Source organism: Tamandua tetradactyla, chromosome 3, assembly GCF_023851605.1.
Source record: "Tamandua tetradactyla isolate mTamTet1 chromosome 3, mTamTet1.pri, whole genome shotgun sequence".
Lineage (NCBI taxonomy): Eukaryota > Metazoa > Chordata > Mammalia > Pilosa > Myrmecophagidae > Tamandua > Tamandua tetradactyla.
The window spans coordinates 20,295,228-20,304,786 of NC_135329.1; the positions used below are offsets into that span (position 1 = coordinate 20,295,228).

The 9,559-nt window shown below is 39.6% G+C and overlaps 1 long non-coding RNA gene across 1 annotated transcript in view; it reads left to right on the top strand.

Moving 5' to 3' along the window:
• LOC143675979 (uncharacterized) overlaps nt 1–3,499 on the top strand; it is an 83,691-nt gene extending 80,192 nt beyond the window's left edge. The window contains exon 4 of the long non-coding RNA XR_013171729.1: nt 3,212–3,499. This is a non-coding gene — a long non-coding RNA (uncharacterized LOC143675979). The remainder of the gene's footprint in view (nt 1–3,211) is intronic.
• The last annotated feature ends 6,060 nt before the right edge of the window (nt 3,500–9,559 follow it).

Sequence of the window (9,559 nt, forward strand, 5' to 3'; positions counted from 1 at the left end):
TGGTGAGAGGGAGGTCAGTTAACTGTGTCTGATCTGGATTGTCATTGCCTCTTACTCTCAGAAGTACTAAGTCATTGCTTATAATTCTATTCCTTTATGTGAAAATCCTGATGCACAAACAGGAGAAGCTGAAGACAGGTTGCTAAGCAAAGTTTAACTCCGCAAAAGCAAAGGAAATTTGGCACACTAAATTCCTACCACTTGAGTTGCAATCAGCCAGCATACACATAAAACTCGGCTGCCTTCTGTAGAAGCAGATGGGATAGAGACCTAAGGTTCTTTATTTTTTCAAGGATGAAAAATGGATTTTCGTAATAAAAGAAGCTTAGCCAATATTAAATGCAGCAAAATATGTGGAACAGTTGTTTCCATGATTTAAAAGGCTGCAAACTCTCTCACAACATCTTTACTGGAAAACATTGATAATAAAAAATACCCTAAACCAGAGGGAAGAAATACTACCTTTAGAGTAATGATGTGAAAACTACTTGAGCACTGTCAATCTTTCAGGCTCTAATATACAGATCTTGGGAGAAGACCAAGGACTTTCTGAAAATTCTTTCCTGAATATCATCCTTTTGTTTCTTAAAACCTATGAGTTTTTTGGGTTTTTTTTTTTTTTCACAGATTCAACTTACTGAATATAGTAAGGAAAAATAAGATCCGTAAGGTCTCTTGGGATTTTGCTGATACCCTCTTTGATTAGAAGCCTCTATCAGTCTTTTTCTGTGTCTCCACTGGGCCATCAGATAGACGCCATGTTAAATGTAGTGCCTATTAAAGGTGGGCCTATCAGTACCCAGTGTCTAGGCAATCAAGACCGCATGAAAAGCGTGGCTTCTGCACTCTCCGTCTTTATCCTACAGCTCAGGCCTCTATTGCTGTAACCCTTAGGGGAAGGGGCAGTGAAGCAAAGGGGAACAGCTATTGAGCCTGCAGGCATCTGGAATCTCACTGCGAACTCCCCATTTCATCCCTTGTAATTTACACTTTTAACACACAGGTAGTTCAATTTAAGTGAGTGGGAGGCCTTTAAAACCAGTTATTCCAGGCAGAACCTGGAATGATAAAACCTTTATTCCAAGCAGAAGAGGGGTGAGCCTCCCTACAGACAGAAAAAGCAAAGGCTTTTACTTGCAGTCCAGTCAACTGCTGACATGGACATTTTCAAATATGACTAGAGGTTTCTGCATTCCTTGCTGCTTTAGCCCTACACTAGTAATTCCCAATTTGTCCACTGGATTCTCTGGCCAGGATTTTAAATTAATTGGTTTCTGTTCTATACCCAGCTATGTAATGGAATGTGAGTGATCTGAAACACACATGCACATACACACACCTCTCCCTCATCTGGCATTCAAAAAGTTTAAGACTCCGTCTCATATTTATTTCATTAAGCTACAAGGTTGTGTTCTCTATTGGTGTTTAGGTTGATGGAGTATGGCCCAGTGACTTAGATCTTGGAAAAAAGAGGTTTTTCATTAAACACTCTGCATCAGAAAGCTGGAAAGTGTGGCTTATTCCTTTGCTCATTTACAGAAGTGTGTTAGTTTCAGTTATCACCTTGGCCAGGTGATGGTGCCTAGTTCTGTTGCTTGTGAAATTCACCTATAGCTGATTACATCCTCAGTTGGCTAAGGGCAGTGCCTTCTGCAATGAGTGATATATAATTTAATTAGCTGGAGGCTTAAAAGGGAGAGGTCAGAAGAGAGCACAGCCCAAGCAGCTCATCTCAGCACTGGCAGCTCAGCCTAGAAGTTTGGAGATGCAGAAAGAAATCACCCTGGGCAAGGCCGTTGAAACCCAGAAGCCAGGAGAGAAGGCCAACAGATGTTGCCGTGTGCTTTTCCATGTGACAGAGAACCTCAGATGAAAGTTAGCTGCCTTTCCTCTGAAAAACTACAAATTTTTAACTAAAAAAAAACCCTTTTATTAAAAGCCAATCCATCTCTGATGTGTTGCATTCTCGCAGCTTTGGCAGACTACAGCAAGAGGTATGACAGCACCAAAACTGGAGTCAAGTCATTAGAAAGATGTTAATAAATGTTGATAGAATTTCTTCACAATCTGAAGAAATCACTGTGCAATGTAAAGTGTACAATCAGTGACTGTACAATCAGTACAGTCTTCTTGTACAGAAAACTGTGTTGGGTTGAAGAGAAATGCGAAGCAAAGCCAGTTTGGTTAAGACAGTATCTACATGGGGAAGATAACTAACAAAGCAAGGAGGCAGACCAGTACTTTTCAAACTCAGATATGCATATGAATCACCAGAATCTTGTTAAAAGTCAGACGGATTTACTAGCAATTCATAATGATTTGCTAATGAGCGCCCAGCTGATGCTGGCCACATTTTAAGTAGCAAACGCATGTGTTAAATGAGAGCTCTGCAGCTCAAAGCAGACAACAATCTTTGAGGCCTGAGTCAACTGGAGATGATTTCATAGATAGGGCTTGTGGTGGGATTTCTAAGAGGGTTGCTAGTAGAGAGTCTTGAGGGACTGGGCAGTCCATGTGGGGAAAATGGAAGCCAAGGCAGGTAAGTACAGTGCTTAGGTAACAAGGAACTGGTTTGGCTGGAGCAGTAAGCGAATGGAAGAAACTAGTGGGTGATAAAGACAGAAAAGTGCATATGGTCAAATGATCAAATTAGGAAGAAAATTCAGTGCCCAGCTAAGAAGTCCCTGGGCCAGGTCTGAGCCAGAATAAAGGAATTCATTTTAGTAGGTTTTTATTCATTTAATTAGGTATGCCTAATGGATATATTTAGCAAAAATTGATATATAGATTATACTGGTCCACAAGACTACTGTGAATTATATTTTATTAAAAGCAATTAGGAAGAGACTATAAAGTGGTAGTTAAGAGAAATTACTCTCTGAATACTCAAAATTGGATAGACTATAGTTCAATCTCTTTTCCACCTATGGGTCCACATTTCATGAGAAATTTGGAGTGTTTTGAGAGGATTTAAATAATAATAAGAAAAGTAAAGGCATCCCAACAGCACTTCTGAAATTATGCTGCAGCAAACCCATAAGAGGAAGGATGAACCCATCTGAATTGCGAGACTTCAGACCAGAACACAATCCTTAGCTCATCAAGTAAGCTCTGGTTCAGGAGTCTTGAAAACCTGTGTGAGATCCAAACCCCTTTAAGGCAGGTGCTCTGTCTTGCTCTTGCTAACTCTGCCCCTCTTGTTGTACTCAAGGATGCTGCCTGCCCCCTGAATTCCAGTTCTGCCGATTGGGACCTTCTACTCATTGACAGACTATCTCTCATGGTTACCATCAACCCTCTGGACTGCGTCAGATTTCCTGTGCCTCTAGTTCCTGATTGCCATGATCCACCTGCCTGTTGGGTGTTGGTGAGACACCCCAATGGCCAGAACCTATTTGTAACGCCTTCCTCCCTTCCCATCACCCTCTCTCTTTCTCTCTTCACCTTGTACCTGCACAAATCCTTCTTCAGAAGCTAGTAAATGATAACGTACAAATGACCTTTTGAATGTATATGTTCTCCAGGTTGATTGTGTTTTTTTCCATTGTCTAAAATATTTGCTGAGCTCCTACTATGAGGAAGGCTTTGTAATAGTGGGTGCTAAAGATAATTCCAAAATAGACTTTGCATTCAAGGAATTTATACCCTGGACATGCGATGACACATAAATAACCGCAATATAAGATTCAAAGTAAGAGTTATAGATTAGGGGCTTACAGAGTTCAGAGGTGAGAAAGAGGAAGAGGAATTCGTGTTTGCTAAGTATCTCCTCCTAGCCAGGTATTGTTACCTAATTCCTCCAGCAAACCTGGGGTTTGGATTATTATTTCCATTTACAAGGATGGAAAATAAGTCTGTGATGTGAATTCAAAGCCATGCCCTTTCCATGATGGATGCCACCCTGTGATAATTGAGATGAGAGAATGCTTTGTGGAAAGGGTGGTGTTTTATTGACACATGCATATGGCAGTGGTGATGCATTTCAGACCATGTGAGCACTGGCAGCAAAGGAAGAGAGGTGGGATAGCATGAGGAGTACAAAGAAAAATGATGGGAACTCTTTGAATTGTTGGAAGTGGTTGGGAGTGAGGTTGAAGATGTTGGTTGAAATCCAATTGGGGCAGAACTTACACACAAGGCAAAAAGACCATGCCTTCTCCAAATGGCAATAGGGAGCAATTGAAGGCTTCCAAACAGGAAAGGGACGTTACCAGAGCTGCTTCAAGAAGATGACCTTGGCAGAATTGGGTAGAATGGATTAGGAGGGGAGACAATATTTTTCTACCCTCATGAGTCCTTACCCTTGATGATGACAAACCTGCCTATGGGAGGTAGGACAGTGTTTTGGTTTGCCAAAGCTACCATTATACAATATACCAGAAATGGATTGCCTGTTACAAAGGGGATTTATTAAGTTACAAGTTACAACTCTAAGGCCAGGAGAAAGTCCAAATTAAGGCACCAACAAGAGGGTACCCTCTCAGAGGAAAGGCTCCTGGCATCTGGGTTTCCTTTATTACATGGGAAGACACATGGTGACATCTGCTGTCCTCTCCCAGCTTCTGGTTTCAAATGGCTCTCTCAGCTCCTGTGGGTTCTTCTTGCTTCTCCCTGGGATGTTTTCTTTCTTAGCTTCTTTCTCAGCTCTCTCTCATAAAGGTCTCCAGGAAAGGATTAAGACCCACCTTGAATGAACTGGGTCACATCTCCATGGAAACAACCTAATCAAAAGGTCCTACTCACAAAAGGTCTGTACCCACAAGACTGGATTAGAACATGGCTTTTCTGGGTTTTATAACAGTTTCAAACCAGCACAGATAATTTAGGGGTTATAAATACCAACACTTCCAGTTAATGTTTGTGTGATCTTGGGTACATTTTATTATCTCTTTAAGCCTCAGTTTCTTCATCTGTAAATTGGGAAAAATTTTATAATACAATTTATCAAGTTATGAATTAAATGGGAACATATGTAAAGTTCTTTAATTGTTAATCACTGCATTTATTCTGGGAGGCATCACAATTCAGGAGAAAGGACATGGGATTTGTTGCCAGAATATATGTGTTTGAGTCCCAGACTTCAGCAGGTACTTGACTAGGGCAAGTCATTTAACCTCTCTAAACCATAGCTTTTTTTTATTCTTGTTATAAAATTTGGATAGCAATTATAATGACCATCAAATAGGGCTATTATGAAAATCAAATGAGATGTGTGTAAAAGCACTTTGAAACAGTAAGGCTCTATAAAAATGCTAGTATTATTCTTAAATTACTTTGCAAGAGAAAGCTTCAGGGTGAAAACTTGTGATAAATGCTTTAGAGATACAGCCAGTCTTGGTTGAGGAATCATTCATTTGATCTTCCTGATAACCCTGTGTGATAGGCAGGGCAGGGATAATTAATTCTATTTTAAGAAAGGGAAAATGAATGCCCAAGCTCACTTTCCCAGGAAGAGGCCGAGCCAGGTTTTGAACATAAGGCTTTTAATCCTGGCCCAGGGCTCTTTCTACTATATTTTGCTGACCTGACCACAGATACCTGGTGGCAAATACAAACATATTTCAAGCTTCCAGTTAATGCCTTTTAATCCCAGCCCTACATCACAGATGAAAAACATTAGTTTCTAACAGACCTGTTCTGACATGATTTAAATTCTTGCCAGAACCTAACCATGGATTGATGTTAATATTTGACTACAATTTTAATAAAGCATCCACTCCCAATGTTTTATGCACAAGTATATTAAAATGGAAACACAATGCAACACATAGTAGAATTCAGAGAGAAGTAAAAAGGGTATGCAATAAAAATTATGTGTTATTACGACCTAAACCTTCTGTCTTTTTTTTTACCAGAGGTAATGACTACAAATCATTCTTCCAGAATCTTCTTATGCATCTTCAATCTTATATAGGTAAACAAGTCCATTTTGTTTTGTTTTGTTACTCAAAGGACAGCATCCTCTTCATACACACGCCTCTAAGGGAAATGTCTTTCTGCCGAATGAGGCTTTTGCTTGGACCCTGTTTCCTGTCACTGTAATCAATGCCATCCATTCAAAAAACATATAGGTGCCTACTATGAGCCAGGTTTTGTTCTAGATGTGGGGGCTATAGTAGAAAAATGAAAAAGAAAAGGAAAAAGAATTGCTCCTCTCGTGGAACTGACATTCATTAGATTGAGGATGCTGGACAGGCTCCTGCCCAATGCCAAGCCAAAGGAAATACTCTAGCATGGAGAATTCTCAGGATTCTGATGCAGGAGTAGGAGTGCCAGGTCACTAGGCCAGGGAGAGAGTTTGGGGTAGGCAACTCTTTTGGTGACCTCCAAATCACTGTAACAGGCAGTCACCAACTTTGCTCCTGTACATACCCAGGAAGTGAGTTTTAGCTTTCATTGAGTCTCAGTTTACTTCAAGTATCTGAAGAAACTATGGTCTTGCTCCTTAGAATAATGCCCATAGATTCTCCAGTGATTAGCCATAGAATCCTCAGACCCACTGACACCAGATAAAGGACAAAGGCCAGATCTCTGTGAAATCAGTATTTTCTTTAAAAGAGCTAAATGTTGGAGCCCATACCTGTTTCACACTTACAAGCTTTGTTTGGGAAGCTTTGGAAAGCATTCTTTATCAGTCATTGTGGTTCTAGAAGAGCCTTGTGGTCATGCCACATTTGTCACAGTTTGCTTTGCAGAAGTTTAATCAAATGCAAATGTACAGTTCCAATTAAGAAGCTGTTTTCATACAGCTGGCTTAAAATTAGTTTTCACATTTGCTGCTGTATGGACATTACTCCAAATGTGGCATAATTATAGGGGAAGGGATTGAAAACAGAGATGAGTCAAGTCACTCTCTGGATTCTTGCATCACTCACCTGTGAACATCCCTACCCAGGCTGAACATATGTATCCCCGTTTGCCTTTGTCAAGGGCACATTCTAGACTGGGGCCCTGTTTATTGGGTCCTGCTCTTAAATATGCTCTGTTTTGTCATCTGTTCCGTCCTGTGAATTTTAGGAGGCAACAAGTACAGAACTGTTTACAGTTTTGAAAACAATAACAAACAATGGGTTGCAGGTATCAGATGTTTGGCTCCCAAATAATTTGTCATGGCCAAAATGCCTAATATTGGAATTGAATCGTTTTGAGTTGTTTCTAGAAAGCCCTGCATTTTAGCCATCAAGATCACATTAGTTCAGAATACCTGGTCATACATATTTGGCAAGGACACATTACTCTAAGACTCTAATTCTGCATGAAAGTATTTTGTGCAACTCAATGGAACATACATGTGACTCTTGTTTAAAAGTAATTATGAACATGACTTTAGGGTTCTATGACTGATGCATACCAGGCTATTGAGTTTTTAACTATTTCTTATATCACACTGAGAACTAACTTAGCAGAGTGCCCTGAGCAGAGTAGGCATTTTGGGGGATTAGAATATAAAAGTTCTGATTGGGAAAAATCTAATACTGCATATTCCATTTATGGGTGTGTTGGGGGAGGTGGGAGGGTTGGTTAATATGAAGATGTGAGTCCTTAGGAGGGGGTTTCTCTGTATACAATGAAAATGGCAGATGAATTGCTGAAGTGGGATGTTAGTTCTGCACCTTCGCAATTGTGTTTTGGGTCATTGTGTTACTGAGTTGCGGTAAGAAACAGGCACTGACATTCAGAAGTCTATGCAATCTCTCGATGCTTGGCAAGGATTATCAGCTCCTTAATTAAAACAAAGCAGACTGTATTAAAAACATTTCTTCAAATACTATGCTGGGATTGATCCATGCGGATGTTAAAGTCAACATGTACAAGAAAGGAGAGAAATTTACATCTTTGTCAGACATTTTCATTTAGGATATTCCCTTTAGATTTAGACCCTCTGTGCTTCTATAGCAAATTTGGTTGGGGTACTTTAAAAGGAATTCTTTGAAACATAGAAATATATAAAACATGACTCTGAAGATGAAATTATACAGGCAATCTGCCCAGACATTGCTGATTTAGGGCTGTGAGATTATTTCAGGTTTATTTCCAACACTTCTTTCACAATTTTTCAAGGGCCATGCAGGACCTTTTAACTCGCTGTTTGTGAACAATATTTTAGGGTGATCTTCCCCATTTGTGAAGCTTAGCTTTCCCAAATGAAAATAATTTATTCACTTAAGTGTGTAGATGGAAAAAGAACTGAAAAGTGACAGAGGCATGTTTCACAAAAAAATCATCTCTATAGCAGCTGTTTCCATAATGAGCAAATGCTTTATGCTAATTAGCCCAAAAGGGAGGCTTTAACTCTCATTGGTTAAAGAAATAGTAGTTTATATTACTTTAGGACACATGTTCCTATAAGTCATCATTCAGAAATATCTTGGCTTAACCCAGCACCTAAAATGTAAGATTTGTGAATGAAAATACAGCTCCCTAGTTGAAATATCTTGAGAATATATGAATTGGCTCATCCAAGTAAACTATAGACCTTCAGAGCCCTTGTGTTAGATCACAGGCTTAGCTTAGTAATATGATGGTTTAAATAAGATGGAAGATTATTCCTTCCTCATTTAATAATTTGGAGACGAGATGGTCCAGGGAGAGTGCTATACTATTTTCAATACACAGCCTCAAATCTGGGCCCTTGTCAGATGCTCATGTTGTAGCAATATATGAAGTAGCAGGAAGAGGAAAAACAGAAGACTGAGGGTGAGCAGTTTCCCTTAAGGATGCAAATCAGAAGCTGCTTTTCATCCACATCCCACTGAGACCAGGGCTTAATCCCATGGCCATACCCTGTTTCGAGGGACATTGGGAAATGTGTTCTCTACGTGGGTGGCCTTAGGCCCTGTTGAAACTACATTTAAAAAACACTTAGAAATGCTGGAAGAAAAACCACACGAAATACACTTAATATGTACAGGTGCTGGAAACTGAACAGCAGAGCAGCAATCTGGGGAGCTAATACAGCAAATATGTGGAGAGGTAGGGCTGTGGCGTGGATGTTAGTTTCAGTAGAAAGAGCTTGAGAGTGAATGTGTATTGAGACCCAATGGAAATAATATGTTATCATTAGGAAAAGACATTGAAAAAAATATTCCTACAGAATTTGAATGATCAGACTATAAGTCCTAAGAATTTGGGGTTCTAATTTACATTACCAGAGTCTTAAAGCCAAGCTTTTAACATATAAGTAAATTTCAATCTCTGAAACTGCTGAGGGTGCGCAAAGAAGAAAACAAAGTTCGCTGTGGAATAATGTGTACACAGCCAGGTCACAATGGATTTTTGTAGAAAACGTGAGCACTACAACAAATAAGCTAGAAATAAAAGATTACAGATCACACAAAGGAGCATTTCACCATAAATGAGTCATGGAAAGCATAGCAAATGGCAAGAATAGTGCCCCAAGAATTTGAGATAAACAAAAATCTGAAAGAGGGTTAAAAATGGCATATTTGAAAGTATAGACGTAAGAAGTTAGAACCCTATGGTAAGAAAAGTATCCTATAAAAAGGACAGCCAGAATTGATACAGGCCATGTAGAACTTCTCAAAATGAAAAATAAGGG